Source organism: Ochotona curzoniae, unplaced genomic scaffold, assembly GCF_017591425.1.
Source record: "Ochotona curzoniae isolate NIBS_2020 unplaced genomic scaffold, NIBS_Ocur_1.0 contig_3190, whole genome shotgun sequence".
NCBI classification, from domain to species: Eukaryota; Metazoa; Chordata; class Mammalia; order Lagomorpha; family Ochotonidae; genus Ochotona; species Ochotona curzoniae.
The window spans coordinates 5,846,445-5,860,290 of NW_024465751.1; the positions used below are offsets into that span (position 1 = coordinate 5,846,445).

Consider the following 13,846-nt stretch of genomic DNA (forward strand, 5'->3'; position numbering starts at 1 on the left):
GCTCCTGCCTCCCTGCAGCCTGTCCAGTTGGCCTCTCTCTCTTCCTGTCAAGCCATTCAGCTCTGATCACTCAGCTAGGCTGGTGGTGCCAGGCCCTGAGAACTGCGGTTTAGATCTGAGAACACATCGATCCCAGCACGGGCTGGTTCCTGTCCAGAGCCTGGCCCTGTGGAAGAAGGAACCAGAGTGTACATCCCTCCCTGCTCGCAAAGGTGCTTGCCGGGTACAATGCACGGGAGTGTGTGGGAGTGCATCCTCAGGTCACAGCGGCCTCCGCTGCACACTGTGAAGGCCCTGAGCGGTATGACCCCAGGAAGGCTCCTCTGACTTTCAGTGCCTTCTCCTACAAAAATGGGGATCTTGTTCCCCAGGCCTGCAGGTAACACTGACACTGAAATTGAGGACTGAGGAAGAGGAGTGGTCAAAGCCCTTTACTCTTCACTAAGCCCAGGGTTATGCTCAAAAGACAGATTCTGCCAGCCCTGGGCTATGTAACCTTACGCAGATTCCTGGAGACCTCTATATCTCAACTTGGACATTTGCAGAACAACAATGTAACAAGAGCTCAGGGAAGGACATACAGTGTAAAAACTACGTAGGTACAAACTGCTTTCCTTGAAATGAATACATGGGTAGGATGAAGAGACCTGGCGGGGGGGGGGGGGGTGCTATAAAAAAGGAACAAGTTTGGGCTGTTCCAGAGCACAGAACTGACCCTGGGCACCCCGACCAGGTGACATCAGACACAGGGCGGAGGGAGACTCAGTAGCTTTGCTAAGTGGAGGAATCCATCAACCCAGATTCATTCTAAAATAGCATGATCTTGGGGAAGTTCCTGCAGCTTTCTGGACAGGTAAGTGACACCCACAGGTGCCCTGTGAGACAAAAGGACAACAGGAGCGAGGATCTGTATAGTACAGCCAGCACACGACAATCGGACCATGCTTCACCAAATATCACCTACGTGGGCGAAGACGCAGGCCCAGCCAGACCTCTCCCTCTTCTAAGAATGATACTCAAGAACATTCTGAGACCTAGAGGAGAGAGAGGGTCAGCTTGAAACCAAGGCAATTTTTTTTCCTGAGTGCTTGCTAAGGAATGATAAAACACTGCTATGATTTGATTTTGCTGGTGGTCTATTTGCTAGCAATTAGTTATTGAAAATAAGTACTATTTAAACTTTTTTGGGCATTTTATTTTCACTCAAAGTTGCATCTTTGGTATTTGCCATTTCACTCAGAAGGAGAAACAAGGTTTTTGGCCTATTTATCCAGACTATGGCACAAACCAACCAAACCCCAAAAAACCCAATGGTGCTAGACATCAAGAAGCCTACCAAGAAATGGCTCACAACAGATTCTTTAGAATAAACGGAGGGACACGTTTCATGAATGAACAAAGGAGATATAGATTCAGGCTACTTCTGTATCTTGGAGCTTCAGGTCCAACTTCCTTTTCTGTACAATGGGAGCATACTACCTGCCAAAAGTATCTCCTGGTGAATTGGGGAAGGTATGGACCGTGCTCCTGCTGCATCTGGAAGAGTGGCTGATGCATTCTAAATGCTCAGTGCATGCCAGCTATTCTCTAGCCTTCCATCTAGCTCGTCAGTCACCTCCTGATAAACAGATTCTAGAAGAACCTGGATTTAAATCCTGGCTCCATTCCCAATTCCAGCTTCCCCAACGTGCTGCTGGGCGGCAGGGTGACGGCTCATCTACTCAGGCTCCTTCCACTCATTCGGGAGACTGAGACTGTGTTCCAGGCTCTGGACTTCGGCCTGACCCCACTCTGATGTGGAAGATATTTTGGGAGTGGGCCAGCAGGTGGGAGATTCCCTTTGTTTCTCTTTCAAGTAAATAAAAAATTTAGATGTACATACATATTCTAGAGAGCTTTGTTTTTTACAGAGATAACAGACTTGGGGTGGGGTCAGGTTCTTAAGGGTGACTTGAACCGGGCACGTGCAATGTCAGATTCATTGGATACCCACACGTTTCCTGCCGAGACAAGTAAAATTTTCACACGCGGAGGCTGTGCGGAGGAGACCTTCCCACAGATCAGAGCCAAGATTCCCCAGAACTAGGGAGAGACAGGTCCAAGCGTTTGCAGTAAAAATGAGTGACACTGCATTACCATGCTCAAGGCCACATTCCAGGCAGGCCCTTTTCCCCACCCACTGAGGAACATCAGAGCATGGCCTGAGAGCAGATGTAGCTTGCCACGGGAAGACTTGCTGCCTCACTGAGGTCCTTAATCTGACTCTCAACTGACTTATCTGAAAATGGAGGTGGGGTGCAAGGAACATTTGGGAATGGCCAAGAGGTTGGAATGAAGTAAACACCCAAATCCACTGGTTCATTCTAGGACACATATTGAAGGGATTGGAGCAGGACAGATCTCCAAAATGCAAAGCTAGCCTCTACTGCAGTGCAGGAGGAGGCCTGCAGCCTGCAAGGAGGGCGGGCACTCCACAGGCCTGGGGGCCGTTCTGCTGAGCAAGCAACAAGCAGCACATGTTAATGTGGCCTTACAGCTCAGGGAGCTCAAAGGGCTTCCACAGACATGATCTCACTGGGATGTGTTTTATTAGCTTCTAAGACAGGTTAACAGGTTCTTCTGTCTCTGCTGAGACAGTGAAACTGCACCCATCCCCACCCCCGTTCCTACCTTCCTACCTGGCTTCCTGGACACACAAAGGCCAGGGCATCCTTTGAGAGCCTGCTTCAATGACAAAGACCCAGGATGTATTGTTCCTCAGTTTCTCTCGAGTGCTAGGAAGTGCACAAACTAGATAGTTATTGTTTTTTTTTTAAAGATTTATTTATTTTTCTGGCAAAGTCAGATATACAGAAAGAAGTAAAGACAGAGAGGAAGATTTTCCATCCATTGACGCACTCCCCAGTCTGAAGCCAGGAGCATGGAGCCTCTTCCAGTTCTCCCACGAGGGTAAGAAACTGCCTAAGGCAGCATGAAATTAATTCTGTCAGGAGCAGAGAACAGGGGAAGGGAGGCTTTAGGGCAGCCTGGCCCCTCTCCATGCCATCTGCTCGCCCGAGGGTGAGATGGAGCAGGCAGCTTTCCCCTCCTGGGTCCCATCCCATACTAACAGGAGAGCACAGTTTGGGCACAGGCAGGAGTGTTGAGGACACTGCTGCTATTACTACTGCACCCCTTTAGCTCATGCTCTTTCTTCTCCTTCTAGGGTTCTCCTCCTCCTGTGAGACCTGCTGTCCCTTAAGCCCCAGCCCTGTGCTGTGATGCCACCTTCCTTTCAATTATTCTGATGCCTGCATCAGCTCCACCCCCTGGCTACCTTGGGGTTCCAACCCAGGCTTTCCCCCTGAGGCCACTGCAGACCCAACTATACAGCAGATACTGTGGGGACCATTTCCAGGTAGACAGTCCTTAGCTTAGAATAATTGAGTCTCAGCAGTGCAGTGACGCAGGGGCGGAGTGAGGTGAGCATAGCCAGGAAGACATCTCCAGGGGAGCCTCCATCCCCACTTCAATCATCTCAGGCTTCAACTCATGTTCAGGGGTGAAAACACACCTCACATTTCATTCCCTGCAGAAAATGCTAAGCAGCTGGACTATGGGAGGAGTCCTCTCACCCACTCCCTCCCTGCGGACACCAGAGGGCTATCACAGAGAAACTGGATCAAAGCCAAGGCTTGAATGTTGGGTACATGTGCAAAGAGCAGGCGAGATGTGTCCTAAGCCTGGGTTCTCTTCGATGGCAGTCAGCCACTCTCAATCCCATCTCCACTTCCAGCCGCTGCCAGCCGTCTCATCCTGCCCTCCGCTCAGCTCTTCTCCGTTAAGCAAGTTCACCGTGCCTGGCAATCCCAGTCTTCCTCCTGGTGATCATCTGAGAGTGTCCTCAGTTGGAGGCAGTGTGTCACAGCATGTCACAGTGTGTCACAGCTCACACAGTTAAGTTTGTGCACACTTTTCTATTCCTCTCAGGAGGCCCCAGCTGGCTCTCCTGCTACATCATCAATTTGTGGTGAAGGGCTTGACAGCCTGTCAGGTCCAGGAGCCAGCAGTCCAGGAGTGCCCGGGCCACAGTCTCCCAATGTGTGCACAGGGGTGCCAAGAACTTAGTCTGTGGGGACCTGGCATGTAGTAGCCCTCGCTAAGGTCAGACAACTCCAGCTGTTGGTACTCAGGTCCTGAGCCAGCACTCTCATCAGAAAGGCATACACGAGGCATACCTGTTTCAGAAGTTTATTGAAAGGATTAAGTAAGAGGTGGGGAACATGCTTGGGTCAGTCTTTAATACTTACTAGGTGTGCAGGAAAGGAGAGCTTGTGCTGCTTGAGTAAGAGCAGAATCGGTGCCCTAGGGCAGTCTTTCTGGGCTTCCAGAACAGCAGGGTCGGGGCTGTCCTCAGCTGGAACAAGAAGAGACTCTGGCTGGGAATGGAGACACAGCCACTGGCTGGCCCCCGCTCAGGGTGATGTGTTTTTACCGTAAGGGCTGAGTAACTCCACAGCAGCGCTGGCCTCCCAGTCCCTGGGGCCTGATACTCAGCAGCCCATGATGAGCCATGCTTCATAGGAGAGGCAGAGACTCCAACTCTGAAATTGCAGCCACTGAGACAGGCAGCCTGAGAAGTGTGAGGCTTGGCCACGCTCACAGGGTGTGCGTTTACTGGAAGCCACTCTCTTGGGTCAGGAGGGCATGGCAGGTCTGGAGGAGAGGCGACGTGACTGCTGGGCCAGAAGCCAAAGGCAGTGAAGAGGGGGGTAGCAGCTGGAGACTGATGGGAGGCAGGAGGAAGGAGGGGGACCTTTTGTACTGCTGAGTGGATAGGAGACTTGTTCATGGCCACTGTGTCCATCCCTTAGGGTGGTCATGACCAATCGCCACACTCTGGGCAGCTTGGACACAGACATCAGTTTTCTCACAGCTCTGAGACTCCAGGTCCATGATGGGACATCTACAGACCAGACCTCTCTCCTGAGCCCAGAGACTCTCCACAGCAGGTGTCTGTGTCCCCAAGGTCACCAGTCGATGCAATTAGTGCCCACCCTAAAGACTTCATTTAACCTAATTACCCACTTAAATAACCCATTTGCAAACATATGATTGGGTACATGGTGACAATCCAGGTTGGTCTGGTGGCAGAGCAAACAAAGTTCAAGTCAGATGGACACGTGCATTGCCCTCTCCATGCAGACCTAGGCTACAACTAGCAGCTGGGTCTCTAATTGTTCTCTTCGGAGAAATCCAGGGGACCTCTTCACCCCAAATCCCTGACCCTAACACTATCTGTGTTACAAATAGCTACCTAATACCTCCATTCCTACTCTCTCTCTCTAATAAATAGAGGGAAAAAGGGAAAGACGCAAGTGGTGATGCACAGACAGGTCCAGGAACCGGCCCTAGGAATCAGAGCTGCCAAGAGGCACAGCTGCATCAGACTCCAACTGTCCAGGAGGGGGAGAGTGAGTGACACTATGGCCACTGAGGAAACTCAGTCCCACCTTGTAAATATCTGCAGGCTTACTGTGTCTCCACCCTCAGCAGAGCAGGGAAGACAGCAGGACGCATCACTGGATGCATCAGGAGGACAGACTATAGTTACAGCCCAGACTGTCTTAAACTCTGGGGACTGACAGTTAACCTTGCTTAAGCCAACTTCATGTTCCACTCCTTCCCTGGATCCTCCACCATCCTGCCAGGGAGTGTTCACCATCAGGTCTATGCAGCTGTGTGATTCTGAATGGGCTACTAACATGAGCTTGCTTCGCCTCAAATACAAATCAAGGACAACATCCACCTAGAATAAGGAGACTATGCACCTGCCGTTGACAGACCATGTCTTGTCACCAGCAAGGAGATATCATGAAAAAGTGGCTGTGAGTTTAGCTTTGCAAAGACTGTAAACCTGAAAATTCTATATTTTTTTGTAAATATTTGTTACATGAATGAACAGAACTATTCCCAAAGCCTACTTCTTGGAGCAAATGGGGATGTGGGTAGAATTCAAGAACAAGATGGAATTGTCAAAAGAAGGAAAGGGGAAGTTAGAAGTGGGGATCTGGGCCTGGGTCAAGGGCAGGCTGCCCAGAGCTGGCAGAGGAAAGCCAGGACTGACTTCTGGGATTCTTGGAATTCCACAACAAATGGAAGAAAAGCATCATTCCCAAATTGTGCCCATGAACTGGTTCTATAGACACATTTCACTTAGTATTCAGTTTCCCCATATGGAAATTTGGAGATTTGGAAGTATGGAGATCATAATATTGGTTGCCTAATTTCCTCAAAACTCCTAGCAGGACCCAGGGCAGTGGTGTAACAGGCTAACCCCACCCCCCCACCCCAATTGTGCCAGCATCCCATACGGGTGCCATTTCTAGTTCTGGCACTTCTGACTCATTCCATTCAGCTCCCTGAAAATGGCTTGGGAAAGCTAGAGAGCATGGCCCAAAGCCTTGGGCACCCGCACTCACATGGGAGATCCAGAAGAAGCTCCTGGTTCCAAGCTTCAGATCCAGAGGAATCTAGCTTAAGAAGCAGCAGCTCCTAGCTTCAGACCAGCTCAGAACTGGCCATTGTAGCCCTCTGGGGAGTGTTCCAGCAGATAGCAGAGAGAAATAAATCATGAATTTTTAAAAAGAAAGCAAGCTTTCAGCCAAGAGTCTGGTACACAGCGAATGCTGTATGAACCTGAGCTCTCCTTAGCATGCCTGTCTGATAGCATCGAACCTGAGCTCTGTCATCCTATTCCTTTCTTCTTGATGATCAAAATAAGTGACAGTCAACAAAACAACAGAGGTGATCATGCTGCCTGACTACTGGGCATGGCAAACCTACCTGGAAAACAGGACACAAAGATGTTTTCTTGTCATTTGGTTCACCTTCCAAAAGTACAAGTGGTCTTGGCAACAGTTCATGGGAATGTGTATTAGGGGAAACAATTGTTCATGAGTTTTAAAATATTTTGCACCAAAATAAAATGAACTTTCAATTTCATTTCCCCATGACTCTTTGAAGGGCCAGGTACTTGTGCCTTCTTTCCCCCAGTAGATTCCGCTTGGCTTGTTGCCACACTCCCCACCTTCTAGGAGAGGTTAGGCACCCAAATAATGGCAGGTGCATGATTTCTTGACAGTTGTGTGAATAACTACAAGTAGAAAAGCCCTGCCACCCCAGGTTCTCTCCGGTGCACAGTCAGCCCGGCCTCCGCAGCACAGGTCAGAGGGCTCTAACATCTTGCACACACTGGGACGTACTGGGAATGCACAGAACACGTTCCTCCCTAAGCTGCAGAGCTGAGCAGGGCAACAAAAGGAATGCAGTCAGAAAGGAACAACTGATTACAATGGTGTGATCACTTCCGGAAGAACTCAGTTCCATCTCCAGCTAAACTGCAGAATCCACTGCTTAGTAGCAGGTTCATACCTGACACTAGCAACAGAGGTGAGCAGGGAAACGCAATCACTGAGAATGAGCAAGGCCCAGGCCGACCTGCCCTCCTGCCCCCCAGTGCTAGGGAAATGCAGCAGGGCAGTGAGGAGTCAAGTCACCTTCCTGGTCAGACAGGTGAAGGCAGGTGCACAGATGCTCAGACCCCTAGCAATCAGGAAATCCATCAGAAACTGCATCCCAGTCACCAGATGGACAAAGAGGTGAAACTACACACAAGCGGCACCAAGGAGCCAGAGGTGAGAACAGAGGTCTTGGGAGCAGAGGCTGAAAGCATATCCCAGGACAGCTATTCTGGAACGTGCCTTCCTATCACCTTGTGAAATGCAGAATGCTCAGGAGCCTCTCAGCACTGCCGTCTGCGGTATGAACCCTGGAGGACACCCCTCCCTGCGCCCGGGTGCAGTACAGAAAGAAAAGCCTCTCTCAGCGGGAACAGCCTGGTGCTTGAGAAGCACTCAGCAACCGCTGATCATTCCCTCTATTGTGCCCCAGCTCCCTTCCCCCAGCCCCCACTCCCAGCACACACTCATCCACCCACTCCGGATTCATTTTTCTGTTTGATCTGCCTTGCCCTGCAGGGAGAAGCAGAATTCACACATGAAGAAAGAGTGCCAGACTCCCCAGAAAGCTTTTTCAATGTCCTTTGCCCAGGAGAGGTTCCCGTTACAATAGGCCCTGGACCTCAGCCATGAGCCCAGGGAAGGCAGGAACCGATTTCATTCCACTTAAACCAATTTGCAGGGCCCAGACAGCAGCTAATGAGCAGCCTGCGCCCCAGAGTCATCGATATCACTTTCCAAATCAAGTTACCAAATTGGACTTAAAACCACTTCAAAGGGGCCAGGCTGAGCGTACCCAATGAGGCACCCGACTGGCCATATGGCCACAGCTCCCGCTGCAGGCGTCTTCCTTCTCCACCTCACTATCAGAGAAACAGACTAGCCGCCTTTTGTAATTGCGTGAGGGCCTCTTTCCTTTCCCCAGAATGCCTGATCCGCAAAGCGGAACTTGGGTCTACATAAAACACATGGTACTAACTGTGGCAGCAAATCCCCCCAAGGAGGCCTCATGGAAACGGCCCAGGCCCCGGAACACCGGCAGGCCCTCCCTTTTCCTACCACACAGACTGCTTTGGTTTGGATGCTGAGTGGCCCCCGAAGGCCTGTTTGTTAAAGGTGCTGCCCCTAGGATGGCCCTACTGGGAAGAGGTAGAACTCCAGGTCACTCTCAAAACAGGGTTGTAAAAACAGCTCGAGTTAGGACCCAGGCTCTCTGCTTCCTGGCTCAGGACGCAGACTTCCCTTTGCACCTAGTCAGCTCTCTGCTCCGAGGCCTCCAACAGCCTATGGCATCATCCCAACTTCCAGCCTCCGAACCCGCAAACTAGATAAACGTCTGTCCTTCACACACAGGCATCACAGGTATTTCAGGGTAGCACTGGGAAACTCTTTCCAGTACTCTGCTTGTCTAGGTTTTGCTGTCAAAAACACTAAGAGCGTGAAACCTGGGCAAGGTCACACACTGGCTAGCAAGCGACAGTCACAGTCCATGCTCAGCCTCAGAGCCACACCACCTGCCTTCACAAAAGGTTTAGGCCTCAAATAACCTCAATTCTTTTGTCCACAATTAAACATAAAAACAGACGAGCTCTGCACAAGAGACCACAATGCTCTTCCAGAGGACGTGTCCTTGTTACCAACACAAATAGGTCTCCTAGATTGGCCTCAGAGCCCAGCGGATGTGCCACCTTCTCTTCCATCCCGTTAGAGTCTGGAAGGCCATGGTATGACTTTCTTCAGGACACGTGAGGAGTGTGCTCAAGGTCATATGGCCAGAAAACAGAAGAATGCTCTTCTTGTGCAGCAGGAATGAAATCACTGCACTTACATTCAAAACTCTTTGCTCTAAAGCAGGCTACCTCTCCTTAAGCAGAAGCTTCTGTGGCAACACGCATGGCAGTCTTACAAGGTGGAGAGCTGTAAACAGAGCCCAAGCTCCACGGTTCCCAAGGAGGGAGCTCTTACACCCTCCTCCACCAATCAGGGTGCGTTTGTCAGTGTCTGGAAACAGCTGGTTCATCGCAGCCAAGGACGTGGAGGTGAGGCTGGTGGTTGCCCCTGCAGCTATTGGAGAGACCTGGAATCTTAGTAAACACTCTATGATGTGCAGGACAGCCTTCATACCAAACTACCTCCTCCAGGGATCTGCAGTGGCCAGGTCAAGACACGCTGCCAGAGGCCCTGTGCGAGTCTCTGCAGCTCTGCATGGGCTCAGTGTCATGCAAGAAGAGCTTCTCTATTACTCAATGTGATAAAATACTGATATTCATTTGCATTAAAATATAACACCATTCATTTTTGTAGCTAAAGACTTACAAAGTCTCTCAAAGAATTGGCCAAATGTAAGAATGGAGCCTGGCTCATCATGTGAAATAACGTTAGGGTGGGCTTGAGAAATAAATTCTGACTACCATGCTTCAGGCTACATGCTCAGAGATGGGGGTAGCCAGGAAGCAGGAGAGTTCTACCTTAAAACCCAAGATAGGGTGTGGTCCTGCCAGGAGGCGCTCACCTCACACAGTCAGCACGTCCAGGTCACAGGCCATTCCTCGGGCCCTTCACAGACACCCAGGCTCACATTCCTGCGGCTTCCTTCACTCTTTTGCTGGAACCTCAGGAAAGAGGTTCAAGGTAGAATAGAAAGAGATTAGGGAGGAGGGATGGCTGAACCCTGGATAAAAAGCATGTGCAGTCACATTCCTGGTTCAGAAGAGGACATGAAATCAGTGTCAAGGTCACGTGGCCAGCAAGGGGTTGCGTCGGGCCCTACCACCCTGCTCTGTGATCTCAGGGAAAAAACACACACAGGAAGTGTCCGGAAGGCCACAGCAGCCTTGTCTCCTGCAGTTAGTCTACCCAGTTTTTTTTTTAATACAATGCAGCTGTTATTTTAAATAATTAAAATTATCTTTACAAATAAGAATATCAGGGCTGGCACCACGGCATATCAAGTTAAACATCTGCCCACACTGGTACCCCATATGGATACCAATTCATGCCCCTGATGTTCCACTTCTAATCCAACTCCATGCTAATGTGCCTGGGAAAGCAACAGATGACCCAGGTGCCTGGGTCCCAGCCCCTACGAGGGAGACCTAAAAGAAGCTCCTGGTTCCTGTCTTTGGACCAGCCTAACATCAACCATTGCAGCCACTTGAGCAGTGAATCAATAAATGGAAGATCTCTCTCTCCCTGCCTCTCTTCTTTCTCTTTTAAAGATTTATTTATTTAAAAAGCAGAATGACAGAAAGAGGAGAGACAGAATGAGAATCTTCCATCACTGGTTCACTTTCCAAACAGCTGCGACAGCCAGAGCTGGGCTGGTCCAAACCCAGGAGTTTCTTCTAGGCCTCCCAAGTGAGTGCAAGGGCCAAGGACACGGGTCCTCCTCCACTACCTTCCCAGGCCATTAAAGGGAGCTGGATAGCAGGTGGAGCCACTACAACTCGAACCAGCCCCCATGTGGGATACTGGCACCGCAGACGGACATTTAGCTTGCTCTTCAACAATGCTGGGCCCATATCCCTCTAACTCTGCCTTTCAAATAAACAAGTAAATCTTTAAACATACACACACACACACACCCCTTTCTCGTGGAGCATAAACACTGAATGGGATTATGCAGCCTGAACAACTGTGGATTCCCACTCAGGACTTGCCAGTCCGGGTGCATGCTGTCAGTCAACTTACAAAGAGGCTGAATAAAGTAACTCAAGTTCACCTACCTGCAAGCCCCACTGGATTACTGATTGGGCCTGAAGTTAAATGGGGACAAGGGGTGGACAACACTAACCACTTTCCTGTTCTGGACAGAACTCCTTTAAGATTCAAGTGTGAATAATGATGTAATTACACATTAGTCTCTCACTAGAGAATCCAACTGAAGGCACGCAGCGTATCTGTGGACAGGAGGGCACCCAGACCACAATCCAGAGCTGGGGATGCTCCCAGCCAAGGGTGCAGAACAAAGACTTGTACTGGGTGAGGCTCCAGTGAAGACACTCAGCAGCAGCCCTCATGGAAAGGAAGCAGGTAGCAGCCTTATCCTGCAATAGCTCAGCAGCACTCACTATCTGCTGAGCTATGAAGACGGACACTCACAGGGCAAAGAAAGGGAGCAAGGCCTCCAAAGCCAGGGCATGGCGCAGGGGTAAGCAGAGCTCCACCAGCAAGTGAAGTTCAGAGAATAGCCAACCAGCATCAGAACACCCATAGGAAGCCAGAAGCCACATCCAGCACCACCTTCCTCCTTTCTGAGAAAGAACATCAAAGCCAACACGGGTGGCGGTGAGGGCGGGGTGCTCCTCATCAGAAAGAAGAGTGCTTGATCTCTCCTTAGAGAAAACACTGCATGCCCAGCTCTGACTGCGAGACCACTCCTCACTCCCGACCCTTCCATCCAAACACCCCTGGCAAATTTTGCCTTCTTGAGCCCAGACTCCCCTTGCAACAACATTCAGCACTGTTAATCTTATAAGTAAGTCACCCCTGCTTCAGGGAAAATCCATCCAAACCCACATAATCAGGTCATCCCAAGCCATCACAGCACATACCGCACTGCTCTACCCTCAAGACCCAGTTGGATCAATGTTTACAATGACTATCTGGGGAAAGTACTACTATCATCCTATTTTTTAAAAGCCTAAGGTATAGTAAGCTTAAGTAAACTCATCTGGTAGTGCAAGTAGTGTCATGCTTAGCGCCCCTGGCTATGTATACCTCACTTTCTCCCAGGGCCTTGAACCCTGACACCTGAATTCACATGAAACACTGGCTCCAAGCATGTATGAGGTGGACATGACCTCAGAAAGGCACTTCACCTCTCCATATGTCACTTCCTCCTCCATAGCAGGGCTCAGAGCAACAACATCTGCTCCATGCAAGCTATCTTCATGTTGGAAAAGGCAAGCATCCTACCCCTGGCATACAGCAGGCACCAGAAATGGAAGCTGTGCATGTGTGTTTCCGTACACACATACAAACACTCACCTGGCCTCTCCAAAAGCAACGTGTGAACACGCAGAAATAAAAGCAGATGAGAGACTACTGGAGGTGTCCACTGCCACAGGCAGCCGGTTGGAAGAAGAGGCTTCCAAGTAGATGAGACACTGTACGGGTCCTGGTTTGATGCTTCAGCATGCAGGTGCAGTAGCTGAGACACAACAAAGCTCTCCAAGGTTTTTAACCTGATTCCAACTGGACCTAGGAAATACCAAAGTTTGAAACGTAACCAGCAATGATCAGTTGTTAACAACTGTACCCCGGCTCCGGCTTCTCTAACAAACTGCTAAGACATACATACCACAACCAGCTTTGGGGCTGGTGAGATGGCTTAACTGGCTCATCTTCCAACCTACAAGTGCTGTCCAAAAGGATACCAGTTCATGTCCTAGCTGTTCCACTTCCCAGCCAGCTCCCTGCTATGGCCTGGAAAAGCAATGCAGGATGGCCCAAAATCTTGGGCCCTTTACCCTTGTAAAGGTGCTTGTGGGAGACCTGTAAGAAGTTCCTGGCTCCTGGCTTCAGATGGGCTCAGCTCCAGGCCATTTGGGGAATGCACCAGGGAATGGAAGATCTCCCTCTCTCTTTTTCTCTTTGAAATCTGCCTTTCCAATTAAAAAAAAAAAAAAAAGATTCTCCAGAACCCCCACAGCCCTCAAGGTAGGATTAGACAGAAGCACCCAGTCAAAGTTAGCAGCCCGGATGTCCAGAGAATCTGTCCCACTAACCCTTGCTTGAGCCCAGACCATGCAGAGGGACCCAGCTGGCCTTGTCTTCTATAACCTCTCCCACAGGCCCAAAGGCCACTGTGGCACTCTCTGAAATCCTGCCTTTTACCAGAGCCAAGAGAGAGAGAGGCTCAAGTGGCCTCATGTTCTGGAAGGTTCATCCAACCACCAACCCTAGACTGCTGGCTGACAGAGACTGTGACAGTGATGTCTTGTCTACCACCTTTGCCAGGACAGGCATTTGTGGCAAAGCAGGTGTTCAATTCCCATCTGTGAAAGCAGACTCCTGCCATCAACCCGCAGGACTAAGAATTAACGAAACACGACTAAGGGGAAAACTGTTACACAAAATTCCCTACTTCCTGACAATCCTTCGGGGTAGAAAACTGAAAAGCTTTGTGAGCAGATGACTCAGCACACTACCCTGTGTGTAGTGGAATATATTGACACATATGTATATGTGCGCATGCACAGGTGTTGATGGAGATGCGAACATCTACCCATATATCAGTCTACGTTGGACTTTTGAATTGGCAATGGGAGAGAAGGAAGTGGGTGTACATGGCAAATCTGTTGCTTGGGAATTCATCAGGCACCATGTACACAAACAGCTAGTCC

At 50.0% G+C, this 13,846-nt stretch overlaps 1 long non-coding RNA gene across 1 annotated transcript in view; it reads right to left on the reverse strand.

The window, feature by feature from the left end:
- LOC121155862 overlaps positions 1-13,846 on the reverse strand; it is a 273,089-nt gene that overhangs the window by 149,158 nt on the left and 110,085 nt on the right. Inside the window, exon 2 of the long non-coding RNA XR_005883760.1 lies at positions 12,489-12,701. This is a non-coding gene — a long non-coding RNA (uncharacterized LOC121155862). The remainder of the gene's footprint in view (positions 1-12,488; positions 12,702-13,846) is intronic.